Genomic DNA, 4,014 nt, shown 5'->3' with positions numbered 1-4,014 from the left:
GCATTCAGAGTGTCAATCTCAAGAACTCCTTTCTTCTGACTAGTCCCATTGTTCACAGGATTTCTTTCAGAAGTGTACATGAATTGGTTATTTGCAACCATTTCAATCAGTTCTTGAGCCGCAGTAGGCGTCTTCTTCAGATGAAGAGATCCTCCAGAAGAGCTATCCAAGGACATCTTGGACAGTTCAAAGAGACCATCATAGAAAATGCCTATGATGCTCCAGTCAGAAAGCATATCAGTGGGACACTTTCTGATCAATTGTTTGTATCTTTCCCAAGCTTCATAGAGGGATTCTCCTTCCTTCTGTCTGAAGGTTTGGACTTCCACTCTAAGCTTACTCAATTTTTGAGGTGGAAAGAACTTTGCCAAGAAGGCATTGACTAGCTTTTCCCAAGAGTCCAGGCTTTCTTTAGGTTGAGAGTCCAACCATGTTCTAGCTCTGTCTCTTACAGCAAAAGGGAATAGCATCAGTCTGTAGACCTCAGGGTTAACCCCATTAGTCTTGACTGTGTCACAGATTTGCAAGAACTCAGCTAAAAACTGATGAGGATCTTCCATTGGAAGTCCATGGAACTTGCAATTCTGTTGCATTAGAGAAACTAATTGAGGCTTAAGCTCAAAGTTGTTTGCTCCAATGGCAGGGATAGAGATGCTTCTCCCATAGAAGTCGGGAGTAGGTGCAGTAAAGTCACCCAGCACCTTCCTTGCATTGTTGGCATTGTTGTTGTTTTCGGCTGCCATGTGTTCTTCTTCCTTGAAGAATTCGGTCAGGTGCTCTAAATAGAGTTGTGCTTTGGCTTCTCTTAGCTTTCTCTTCAAGGTCCTTTCAGGTTCAGGATCAGCCTCAACAAGAATGCCTTTGTCTTTGCTCCTGCTCATAAGAAAGAGAAGGGAGCAAGAAGATGTGGAATCCTCTATGTCACAGTATAGAGATTCCTTTAGGTGTCAGAGGAAAAGAAGAGTAGAAGACAGAAGTGGAAAATTCGAACTTATCAGAGAGAATGGAGTTCGAATTTTGCATTAAAGGATAGTGTTAGTCCATAAATAGAAGGATGTGAGAAGGAGGGAATTGATTTTTCGAAAATTAAGTGGGAAATTTGAAAACATTTTTGAAAAACATTACTTAATTTTCGAAAATGAAAATGGAAAAAGAAATCAAGTGATTTTTGAAAAAGACTTTGAAATTAGAAATCAAAAAGATTTGATTGAAAGCTTAATTAAAAAAAAAGATGTGATTTGAAAACAATTTTAAAAGATATGATTTGAAAACCTTTTAAAAAGATTTGATTTGAAAATAAAAAAAAACTTGACTAACAAGAAAAGATATGATTCAATCATTAAACCTTTCTCAACAGAAAAGGCAACATACTTGAAATGTTGAATCAAATCATTAATTGATAGTAAGTATCTTTGAAAAAGGAAAGGAGTTAATTTTGAAAAAGATTTGATTGGAAAATTGATTTGAAAAAGATTTGATTTTGAAAAGATTTTGAAAACTTAGAAAAAAATCTGATTTGAAAACAAAATCTTCCTCCCTTAGCCATCCTGGCGTTAAACGCCCAGAATGGTATACATTCTGGCGTTTAACGCCCAAAATGCTACCTTTTTGGGCGTTAAACGCCCAACCAGGTACCCTGGCTGGCGTTTAAACGCCAGTCTGTCCTTCTTCACTGGGCGTTTTGAACGCCCAGCTTTTTCTGTGCAATTCCTCTGCTGTATGTTCTGAATCTTCAATTCTCTGTATTATTGACTTGAAAAGACACAAATTAAAAATATTTTTGGATTTTTAGTAATAAGGACAAACCAAAATGCAACAAGAATCAAATAACAATGCATGCAAGACACCAAACTTAGCAGTTTGTAAACTACTGACACTAACAAAATGAAAATGCATATGAGACACACAAAACAATCAAGTCAAATTGAATTCAAAGATCAGAGTAAGTAAATCATCAAGAACATCTTGAAGATCACCAAGATACATGAATGCATGCAATTGACACCAAACTTATGATGAGACTCTAGACTCAAACAAGAAATATTTTTGGATTTTATGATTTTGTAAAATTTTTTTTTTATTTTTTTTTGTGTTTTTCGAAAATGAAATGGAAAAGGTATCAAAATTCTTAATGAGAATTCCAGGAATCAGTGCAATGTTAGTCTAAGACTCCGGTCCAGGAATTAGACATGGCTTTACAGCCAGCCAAGCTTTCAAAGAAAGCTTCGGTCCAAAACACTAGACATGGCCAGAGGCCAGCCAAGCCTTAGCAAATCACTGCTCCAAAAGCAAGATTGATACAAAATCAACAAGCTCTTGTGGTGATGAGTTGAAACCTCGGTCCAATGAAATTAGACATGACTTCTCAGCCAGCCAGATTTCAACAAATCATCATGAAACTCTAGAATTCATCTTCAAGAATTTCGAAAAAATAAATACCTAATCTAAGCAACAAGATGAACCGTCAGTTGTCCAGCCTAAACAATCCCGGGCAATAACACCAAAAACTTGATGTTGTTGCCGGATCTTGGCACTGATGTTACCAAAGCTTGCTCAAAACTTGAACAATCCCCGGCAACGGCGCCAAAAACTTGGTGCGGCGAAATTGTGAACTATACTTTTTCACAACTCTCATAATCCCCGGTAATGGCTCCAAAAACGTGGTAGCTCAATACCATGGCATTACACAACTTCGCACAACTAACCAGCAAGTGCACTGGGTCGTCCAAGTAATAAACCTTACGTGAGTAAGGGTCGATCCCACGGAGATTGTTAGTATTGAAGCAAGCTATGCTCATCTTGTAAATCTTAGTCAGGCAAACTCAAATGATAATGGTGATGAACGAAAATAACACAAGGATAAAGATAGAGATACTTATGTAATTCATTGGTAGGAACTTCAGATAAGCGCATGAAGATGCCTTCCCTTCCGTCTCTCTGCTTTCCTACTGCCTTCATCCAATCCTTCTTCCTCCTTTCCATGGCAAGCTCGTGTAGGGTTTCACTGTTGTCAGCAGCTACCTCCCATCCTCGCAGTGAAAGCTAATGCACACACTCTGTCACAGTGCTGCCAATCACCGGTGTGGTTCCCTCCCCTACCGGAATAGAATCCAGTGATTCTTTTGCGTCTGTCACTAACGCCCAGTAGGTTACAGGTTTGAAGCACGTCACAGTCATTCAGTCATTGAATCCTACTCAGAATACCACAGACAAGGTTTAGACCTTCCGGATTCTCTTGAATGCCGCCATCAGGTCCTGCCTATACCACGAAGATTCCGATTAAAGAATCCAAGAGACATTCACTAGAGTCTTGGTTGCTTGTAGAACAAGAGTGGTTGTCAGTCACCTTGTTCATGGGTGAGAATGATGATGAGTGTCACGGATCATCACATTCATCAAGTTGAAGAACAAGTGATATCTTAGAACAAGAACAAGCGGAATTGAATGGAAGAACAATAGTAATTGCATTAATACTCGAGGTACAGCAGAGCTCCACACCTTAATCTATGGTGTGTAGAAACTCCACCGTTGAAAATACATAAGCATAAGGTCTAGGCATGACCGAATGGCCAGCCTCCCAATGATCTAAGAACACAATGTCCAAAGATATAAAGATCCAAAGACTTAAAGATCCAAAAAACTTCTAATACAATAGCAAAAGGTCCTACTTATAAGAAACTAGTAGCCTAAGGTGTACAGAAATGAGTAAATGACATAAAAATCCTCTTCCGGGCCCACTTGGTGTGTGCTTGGGCTGAGCAATGAAGCAAATTTCGTGTAGAGACTCTTCTTGGAGTTAAACGCCAGCTTTGGTGCCAGTTTGGGCGTTTAACTCCCATTTGGGTGCCAGTTCCAGCGTTTAACGCTGGGATTTCTTGAGGTGACTTTGAACGCCGGTTTGGGCCATCAAATCTTGGGCAAAGTATGGACTATCATATATTGCTGGAAAGCCCAGGATGTCTACTTTCCAACGCCGTTGAGAGCGCGCCAATTGGGCTTCTGTAGCTCTAGAAA

General features: G+C 39.4%; 1 non-coding gene across 1 annotated transcript; it reads left to right on the top strand.

The window, feature by feature from the left end:
* Nucleotides 1-230: 230 nt before the first annotated feature.
* Nucleotides 231-338, top strand: LOC112718940 (small nucleolar RNA R71). Its single transcript, XR_003161266.1, has one exon. It is a non-coding gene; the product is annotated as a small nucleolar RNA R71 (small nucleolar RNA).
* The last annotated feature ends 3,676 nt before the right edge of the window (nt 339-4,014 follow it).

The sequence above is a fragment of the Arachis hypogaea genome, chromosome 10 (genome assembly GCF_003086295.3).
Source record: "Arachis hypogaea cultivar Tifrunner chromosome 10, arahy.Tifrunner.gnm2.J5K5, whole genome shotgun sequence".
Taxonomy (NCBI): domain Eukaryota; kingdom Viridiplantae; phylum Streptophyta; class Magnoliopsida; order Fabales; family Fabaceae; genus Arachis; species Arachis hypogaea.
Note: the sequence above shows the minus strand (reverse complement) of the source record. Positions and strands in the feature narration are given on the sequence as shown.